We start from the raw sequence: 10,378 nt of genomic DNA on the forward strand, positions 1-10,378 counted from the left end.
CAGTGGGCTTTGGAAAAGGCCTCGTGTGTCCTGGGCAGTCAAATATATGAGAAATTGTCTTATTTACTTGATATATTCTATCACAACATATCAGTATCAAATTGATAATTTCTAACAGCATGATCCTTATCTCGTTAACGTCACAAGACAAACTTCTGTTCACTGGAGCTGAATTAGGCTCCAAATGACTTGCCTTTTCCACAGTCATAAACCAGGTCTCTTGGGCTTAGTCTTGGGTCCTTCCCTGCACCCCATACTCCTCTGCTCTGGAATACACTGTAGTGTGGAGTGAAAGCTCATGAGCTGCAGTGGTACTACATGGACAGAACTGACAGATGTGACAGGGACAAATCACTCTCATTATATAAATACAGCACATCCTGTCACAGTTCTTATTACCCAGAGGTGTAGTCCTTATCTTAAACTTTCTTATTTTTAAATGTAAGGCCTGATATTTTGTAGCCAGTTAATAAAAAAGGGTGGGGGGAAGAGACTTTGAAATCTTCTGTTTGTTACAAATTTGTCATCTCCAGAGTTTTCAATCTGGCACCAAACACAAAAATTGTGGAAAATTGTTAGCCGTTTTGTGAACAATGATAAACAGTGCTGGTTACTTCAGTGTATTTAAGATTAATTGTAAATGTTTGGGTTGGGCCATTATTGGTACCTGAATTAGACATGTGCTGAACAATTTATTTCTTACATTTTCACTGCACATGGGGTTGTCAGATTAGGCTGCACTGGACTATTCATTACACCATGGCCATGATATCAAATAATCCCTTAAATAGAACTGCATCTGTCTTGGAACTAAGAAAGTTGGATTGAGGGTGGGCGGTGGGGGGAGAGTTGAATGATCTTGTGTGCTAGGAGGAAGGCAAAATGCATTGTTGTTTCAAACAGAAGAAAGGACGTGACAGACCTAAGCTATTTGGCACATAGTAAGAGAACTGTCCGTTTTAAGCCTTGGACAAGATTTCTTATGTATAGTCTAGATTTGAGTGTTGCTAGACTCCAGATACACATGCTGGGTAAACAGGCTATTCCCATTTAAAGTATCTATGATTTGGGCTGTGTGCAGAGCCCAGGCTGGCTAGAATATAGGTGCACGCTAATGTTGGTTTTGCAAAGTATATTGGAGGATGCTTATCATTTGGAGGATGCTTATCAGGTGTGGGCCAAAATGTGTTCCCGGTAAATAACGTATAGTGATTTAAGACACATCCTCCTATATCTAGGCATTATGGGGTGAGTTAAAATCATCAGCCCTAGCTCAATTTCCTCATATCCATATGTAATATACTCAAATCTATCGTGTATGGTCTTTATCTGCACACTTAATCACAAACATAAGAGTTATTTATAGGGATGGATTTTATTCTGAATGCAGTTTATGACTCATGCAATAAATAAAGGACTTCCAGAAATCTTGTTTCTTACAGTGAATATTCTTTGGTCCCAAGATGCACCGTTTACAAAAATATTACAGAGAGCTTTGGAAGTGCTCTAAACTGACTCTGTTTCATGGAAATACTGATTCAGGGCCAAGTGCTTGATTATATTAGATGATCTAACAAGGAGTTAGAAGGCTGAGAAGAGAATTAGAATACCGTGCAATTAGAAATAAAAGAATTAAAGCTTTCTAATAAACTAAGCCCCCCCTTCCCGCCACACACACAGTGCATTATTCTATGTAACATGTGTGGGTGAATAATATAAGCACTATTGAAACTAGAAAATTAGAACCCTTAGCTACAAAACTGAACTCATGATCAGGCCCTCTTAGGGTCACTAAGGAAAGGCTGCAAACTCCTGCTTGGGGGATGGGGGAAGAACAAGCATGATTGCATGACCCATTAAAAGGAAAATAAGCTGTGTAGCACATCAGGGCAGAGAATAAGGTACACTCAAATAGGAGCACTCGTGTGTTGCCTCCAGGCCAAATTCTACCCTTATTTACACTTGAAGTAAATGGGGAAGTCAGTGGGGTTTTCATCATTGCACTGCAGGCAGACTTTGCCCCCCTTGTGTGCGTTGAGGGTAGCACTATGTGCTAGCAGTGTACACTGTCCATGGATCACTGAAAATGAGTGTGGTCAACAGAACCTCAGGCATGGCCAGAGGAAAAACCACAGCTAACACAGTGGGGTCTTGGTCCATGACTGGGGCCCCTAGGGACTACCCCAATCTTAACAATACATGTTCCTCACCAGAGATGCTAGAAGAGTGTAATTCCAAGTGCATTGGATCCAGTCAACATCACTTGAGAGCAGTTGGCTGTGATTTCTGTGCTGCGACCTGCGTCTCTGTGAGGTACTCAGCCATGCTCTGCGTGGGATGTTGCATTTGCATGCGATAATTTCTCAGGCCTAGCCATTCCAGCAGTGCTGTGACAAAGATGCACCTCCCACTGTGTATTTCAGAGCCCTTCTCTCCGTCTATGCTGCCTGGATGCAAATGTTATTCCCTTCCAGGCTGTGATGTGCGCATTGGTGAGCCAATGTTCTCTCTACACACTGTGTGGGCTGACAGCAATTTACTGATAACACTTTTACATCAGCAGTTTATTATTTAGTATTTCTCAGTGCTAGAGGTGTACATAGCATTTTACAGACATAGATGAAGAAATGGTGCCTGGGTGTTACTGTTAATAGAGTGCATGCAGGCTCTTAATGCCACTATCCTTGCTGGGCTTTGTGGGTCCTGTATGCTGGGTTTCCAATACGACTTTAAAAAAATGTAGTGAACTTAAAGTACTGACTTGCCTGCCTTAGTGCTGGACCCATTTGGGGGTTAAATAAACTCTGACAGGTGCTGTGCAAGTTTCTCCAGCCCTTCTAACCAGGGCACCTCAGCCCTGTACTAAAGGGACTGCCTTCAAAGGGTGAGAGGGTAATTCAATCTCCTTGCCCCTTGGTTTTTATGCAAAAAGTGGGAACACGGGTGATTGTGTGTCTCAGCTGAGGTGGTGGTTGTGAGATAAACACCATCTCCACTCTATTGACACCACCTATTAAGTTTTCAAGCCTTCTGAAAGACTCAAGCTGGATTTGAACCAGTGACACACACTACTGCTTTTTAAAATACTCTAATATTTCCCTCATTCTAAATAGAAGAGGATTCTTGAACAACTTTGAATATCATCCCTGATCCACAATAGCAAATTATGGGTCAGATTGCGCATCTCAGAATCCCAGTAGTGAACAGTTACTTGCACGAGTAGTTCCATTCTCTTCCATGGAATTATTCATCCAAGTCACTGCTTACCAATGGGACTAAGAGGTTCACAATCTGGCCCTTTGCAGCTGACAGCAGTTTTTCTAGGAGAGTAAGAAGATTTTACATGTTCTTTTATCTAGATGCCCTGGTAGTGAGAAGGACCATTAATTGGAACCATGAACTCTGAAAAGAGTAAAAATCAAAGATGACCCAAGAGCCTGCAGGCATAAAAGCATCTACTGAATTGCCAACCCTGTTTAATGAAATGGAGCAGCACAAAGACAAAGTTCATGCATAGATTTATACATACCAACAACACTGGCCATCAAACAGTTTACAGAACATGCTGTAAATTGAAAGATAGAAAGCATGGCTTGTGTAAGCATTTCATAGGGATTTGGGATTAAAAAAAAGACCTACTATAATACTTTGCACTTCTATAGTGCCAAAGGGTGCCAGTATGCTTTAGAAACATTAATCGCCTACTGCCGTCCTCACCCCACCCCTGTGAAATGGGAAAAAGTTGTTATCCCCACTTTGTAGCTGTGGAAGTGGAGGGTAAGTGACTTGCCCAAGGACACAGAAAATGTGTGGAAGAGATAGGACTAGACCTCAGATCTGCTAATGCTTAATCCTGCACCTTAAAAACAGGTCCTTCATCCCAGACACGCTCATCAAGACCTTTCCTTTTTGTAACAGGGTGACTGTCCCCAGTAAGGATAGTAGGGGCCAAGAGTCGGTTAATCCCTGGTTCACAGTGTGTGTCTCTCTGTAAGGTTCCTGGGAATTTTGGAGTAGATGAAGACCTTGGGAAAGCAGAGCTAGGTGTTGGGAGCGAGGGAAATGGTCCCAGGGAAACAGTTAGTGCTTAGGGAAAACCAAGGCTACTGTTTCTTTAAGGGCCCAGGATCAGGAGTCTTGTAGTGCAGGGTCAATGCAAGGGTCCCCACTCTCTCAGCCAACTGGGATGAGCCCTGGGAAGGAGGGCACTATATATGCTTCCTCAGACCTCATAAAAGGGAGGAAAGGAGTTAAGTAAAAAGGGGCTAATTAGGAAAAGCACTTCAAGGCTGCAGCTGGCCTGACTCCGGGCCAATGAAACAAGGAGGGCGGTGGGAGTCCTGAAGCAGAGAGAAAAAAGTTTGGACGTGTGGGGCTAAAGAAGATATTTGTACCCCGTAAAACAGGTAATAAGTCAGACTCCATGAAAGGGGGATTTTGTTCTCAGTACTGGGGTCTGGAAGTCAATTATTTCAGAGAATCCCAAGGGACCTATGTGTAGGGCTATCCTGGGACATGAGGGGGTTCTCATGTTGCATTTTGCAAATAAAGGATATAGTCTCATGCTACACTGATGCTATACTTGATGTTAGCAAGAAGGCAGCTGCCTGAGAGAGCTTATCTTATGTGGTATGTTTCTTTTAGCACTTTAGTGTTGTGTGCAAAGTAGACGCGGGGATGTTGACTAATTGTGCCTCTTCCAGTCATAAGGGATTCATGTGACAAAATGCAACACAAGACATGAGATACTTTCAACACGTGCCTGGGTCCAATACTGGTTTAGGTCAGTGGATTCCTTAGTTTTCTCCTTAATGGGTTTGATGACTGCACAGATCCACAATAGTAAATAAAAAATGTCACTTGCTATATTACTAGTAAACTTGAATTAAAACAAGGGCTGGATTTTGCCATCATTTATAATCCTTTTGGTATCCATGAAAGTTGAGCACATGCAACTGATAGGATAATTGGGCCCCAGAGGTGTGCAGTGTTAACCCATACCCCAACCTCAAGCAGATGACTTCAATCCCATTGACTTCAGTGGGACTACTCACGTGCTTAGGGTTAAGGATGTGCTTAAGTGTCTTGTTGGAAGCTGGCCCTAGTTTGTACTAGGAAAACTACCAAGTAAAGATCTTTAAATGTTTCTGCTTAGACAGTGTGTGTATGTCCTCACACCTGGGCATATGAAGGGAGCTGGGGCTAATGCTTAGAGCCATAGATTGTGAGTCAGGAGACCTGGGCCCAGAACCTTGGCTACCACCAGTGCAGCTCAGGAAGTGGGGGTCCAAAGTGGCCTCTGTGTATCCCTCCATCTGGACTCTGCTCTCCAGGCTAGTCCCTGGCAGGCCTGAGCAACCTGAAAGGTACTAGCTGCCAATGACCATAAGGAGTTTTTATGGCAGCTGGGGATCAGCAGGGTGTAGAGATTATGCCTTTAGCCATGGCTCTTCTGCAGGCAGAAGTGAGTGGCGAATCAATAATCATTCTAGGGCAGTGTTTCCCAAACTTGGGATGCCGCTTGTGTAGGGAAAGCCTCTGGGTGGCCGGGCCGGTTTGTTTACTTGCCGCGTCCGCAGGTTTGGCCGATCGCGGCTCCCACTGGCCGCGGTTCGCTGCTCCAGGCCAATGGGAGCTGCTGGAAGCGGCGGCCAGTACGTCCCTCAGCCCACGCCGCTTCCAGCAGCTGCCATTGGCCTGGAGCAGCAAACCGCGGCCAGTAGGACCCGCGATCGGCCGAACCTGCAGACGCGGCAGGTAAACAAACTGGCCCGGCCCGCCAGGGGCTTTTCCTACACAAGCGGCATCCCAAGTTTGGGAAACACTGCTCTAGGGAGCAGTTACTCGCCCAAGTCTCATTGGCTTAATTAGTGTAGGGGCTGCAATTCTGATTCTACCCCATGGTGGATTCTCCTACATTTGGGTGACCCCATACCTAACTATACCAGGTCTAGGGCCATAATCTGCTGCTGGTGTGATGTAAAGCAGCTGTACGGGAGTGAAAGCTCTGCATTGTGTAGGGAAAGCCTCTGGGGGGCCGGGCCGGTTAAATCCCCAGCTCTGCCACTGGTTTGCTGTATGACCTTGGGTGAGATGCTTAGTCCCTCTGCCAGGGCCAACACTTACCTGTCTCACTGGGGTGATGTGTGGTTCAATTAATGAATATTTGTGGAGCACTTAGATTCTTCATTTACAGGTACTATATACTTATTAAGTAGTGTGATTGTACATTCAAATCTATCTGTATAAGGTCAGCACAGGACAGAGTCCTTGGTGAATATCTTTGTGTCCAGGTTTCTAACCAGCATTACTGTTTACAGCAATGCATCATCATTAATAGGAAGAATTTAGAGGCGGCATGAATAAAGTGAATGCAATGATATTACTTAAGCCTATTCAAGTACTGTATGACAGATAAAGTGAATGGTTTGGTTATATTTTCCTGTTACTTCATGGAGGAAAATGCAATCTAACTAAATTAGCCCCTGGTTAAAATTCTATGGTAAACTGATCACCACAGAGGTCAGGATAGACTTTTCTACACTTATGTCATTATGCCACTGACCAACTATGCTATGAAGGATTTTTTGCTTTCTAGTGAGACATCAGGTATTAGCAGGTCACTACCAGGAGTAAGGTTTGTAAGTGAAACTCTCCTTAGCTTCAATGCACCCTTTGATAGTGTGGTTAGGTATTACTAGGGGATAGAGTTGGCAGAGAGGAAGGGTAAGAGAAGCATGTATTTGTCCTGCTGTCCACTAAACCACACAGCAATGACAAGTGTAATACTACCTCAATTAAAATGGTTTCTCTGGTTTGTCATCATTCATTGTTCAAAATATAGCTGCTTAATGACAGGATGTGGGAAATTAAACATTTCTGACATCGTAATAGATTTTATTTTTTTTTTAAAAAGACATTTCCTGAAGAATGTAAATAACTTAGTTTAAAAATGGGCTCAGGAAAAAACGCCTGGCTGAAAAATCTGATTGAAGAGAGCCAGTGTGGTCTGGTGTTTAGTGACCTGGATGGGACTCGGAAGATCTTTGTTCTATTCCTGGTTTTGTCCTGACCTGCTTCCAGACCTTGGGCAAGTTGGTTCCCCACTTTGTGCCTCTGTTTTCCTTCCCACCCTAGGTCGGTCTGTCTGTATTGCAAGCTCTTACTTTGCATTTGTACAGCGCCTAGCACATTTGGGCCCTCATCCTGGTAAAAATAACAGAACCTAAAAGGTAAATGTGCTTCTGCACTGTTTTCTTTGCCTAAGCTACTCCTTTAAAGGCATGATCCAATGCCCTCTGAAGTTAATGAGTCCTTGGTTCAGACCTTAAATGCTTGGGGAGAGGGGCAATTAATTAGAGACTAAAACAGAATTTAAGGGATAAGATTAAATCTCAGATCCTAAGGGCATCCACAGAGAAGACCTGATTAAATAAATGATCTAGTTATCAACCTAGATCCTCAAGCATGGCAGAGTTGTGACTGGAGTAGGGATGTGTGTGCAAAAGCTGGCTTTAAGTTGTCTTTATGCCCCCTTGATCCTCAGGCTGCCTTGTGCTGATCCAGTCCCCACTCTCAAGTTAGAACAAGTACCTGGTCCACCATGCTCTGGCTGCTTCTAGCCAAAAGGAGTTATTCACTGCACCTAGAGATCTCATCCGCACGCCCTTTCACCTGGGCAAATCCTGTGAGCCAGATGTGGGGAGAAGAGCTGCTATGGTGTCCGTCATTTAACTCCCACTATTTCAGATTGATCTTAAATTTATATGTGGCATTATATGGCTCCAGTCCTTTAGTCTGTCATATATGTTAACAGTTTACAGTAGACAATATATAGTTACAAATACACTCCTGTCTCTTGCTCTTAAGTAGGAATTGTTTTCTTTGGGTGAGCCGCACATGAAAGTAAATGGGTTTGGTGGGAAATTGATTTCATCCAAGTGCATCCATTAGTCTAGTCCCTGGCCTCAAACAGCAGGCATGACCCTGCACAATTTCCATGTGGTTGGGTGGGGTAGACCAAATAGCAAGCGTGAAAAATTGGGATGGGGTGGGGGGTAATAGGCACCCATATAAGACAAAGCCCCAAATATTGTGACTGTCCCTATAAAATGGAGACATCTGGTCACCCTAATTGCTGACCCAGTTGTAGTTCCATTATCCCTTTTCTTGTCTGCCCCTAACTATCCCCCCTCTTGCTACAAATATTCCCTAAAGCTTGCCCTGGGGTATGTAGAGCTAGTATGAAATTTGCCCACGTGTCCTCTCCACAGTTACATGCAGCCCCCATCCCTCCAGCAAAGTGGAACTGCTATAGTTCCATTGTATTGGGGCCTACTTCAACTTTAACTTCTTTGGTCAATTTCACCCCCATGATCACTTGATACAGTAGAATGCTTGGTGAAGAGCAATTAATTGCCATACTTCTCAGCTGTGCCCTCTTACAAGGGTTGTTCTGTCCTTTAGATCCAGAGTACATTCCCACAAGCCTAGTCCTATCTCACTTTTGCTTGTTTAAGTTATTTGCTACATCAAAAATCCTGACTCACAAAACTTCAAGATGTAGAAAACATTGGCTGTGTTAAGAGAATTCTTCCCAGATCATTTTCCCCCTATAAATATTTTTTGTGTGTCCCTCAGTTTTGTCTTTTGGCCCCACGTTATGCCACGCATTTTGTGTTTTGGCAGGCTGAGAGCTATTTCTAATAGCCATCGCCCTGGTCTCCCCAGTCAAGTGTCCTTTCTGTATTACCCTGCAGCGTTTTATGTACCTGATAGAAATATCACACAACTCTCACACAGCTCATAAAATTTGATCTCATGCTGGAAATGTTTTGTGGGAATATCGCTGCTTAATATACTGCAGCAATTCACAGTTAATGCTGTCACCATGAGCATCAGAGGTTCTGAAGAATGTCATTGGCTCAAGCAAGTTTGGTGTGTTATCAGAAATCCACATGAAAAAGACTGGAACAAATGGATGTCTGATGCAGTAAAAAATAATAGGCCACCAAAAGGGAAACATGAGCAGCCTCGGACAAACCCAGCTGTCTGGTTGGCTTAGCTTTGATCCAGTCAGAACACTAATTGCTGAGATGAGGACCAGCTATTGCTGTTTAAGAATGACAGCTGGAATACTGAATAAAATAAATAATGTAGCACTAGGCCATTCCAAGGTGTGCATTCATAGGTTACTAGTGTGTAGTGAAACAAGTCTAAAGACCTAGGATGAAATTTCAGCCCCAGGGAAGTCAATGGAACAACTCCAAGGGGGCCGGGATTTCAGCCCTAGTACTTTAAGCATTGGAGATAATGCATGCACTGCAGTAGGTGAGCAAGCTATTGCTACTAGTGTATGGCTCATTAATGTTACATTTAATTAATACAAATCCTTGGAATACTGAAAAACAAAACAACCCCCTCCCCCACACACAACTTTTGTCGATGTCGATGCAACGTATCCTTCTACTATGAAAAGTAATTCCTATTAAAAGGATAAGAAATAAGAAAATGCATTTATAACTTTTCCCTTTTAACTGTTTTGAATATATCAATTTTTTCTAAAGCTTTTCGCTATCCTCACTGAGGCCCAACCAGACAACTGGTGTCCCCGGTAGGGTGACCACCTGTCCCGAATTGGGTAGGACAGTCCTGGCATGCAGAGTTCAAGTTCCGGTCCCGGGCTGAATGACTCCAGGGCAGCATTAGTCCTGGATTCCCTGTGGCACCGCTCTGCACCTATCTGAAGCTCAGATGTGGTACCAGCCTCTTCCCACTGCAGGGAGGGCTGAGGTGGGCCTTGGCCTACCCTTAGCCATGAGGCCTTTTCCCCCAAGGCCCTGGCCAGGCCAGAAGCTGGAGCTGGGCAGTAATAAGAGCTGCTCAGGGAGCCCGGGCCACTGTGGGGAGCCCCAGACTCTCCATTTGCCCTGGGTGGTGTGCCCAGGGGGCAGGGACACTGGCTGGGGGGCTGCTCTCAGGCCCCTACACCTGGCAGGTGGATGGTCTGGGGCTTCCCACAGTGGCCTGGGGTCCCTGGACAGCTCTTATCACTGCCCGGCTTCAGCCTCTCGCCTGGCCAGAGGGTGGGGCTTTGGTGGGAAGAGGAGGAGCAGGGATAGGGTTTCAGGGGGGACGAAGAGGCGCAGAACCATGAAGAGGTGTTGGGCTCCCCGCCCCATGTATCACACTTTTGCCTTTTGAGAAGGTGGTCACCCTAGTCCCCAGCCCTATATAAAGCACAGCCTTTATATAGATAAGCCTCATTTTTTAAAGCATTTTACAAACGTTAATTCACTTCACAATATTGGTGTGAGACTATGTATTATTATAATTATGCATTATTTTGATTATATTATTCCCTTTTCCAGATGGAGAA

Source organism: Chrysemys picta, chromosome 9, assembly GCF_011386835.1.
Source record: "Chrysemys picta bellii isolate R12L10 chromosome 9, ASM1138683v2, whole genome shotgun sequence".
Lineage (NCBI taxonomy): Eukaryota > Metazoa > Chordata > Testudines > Emydidae > Chrysemys > Chrysemys picta.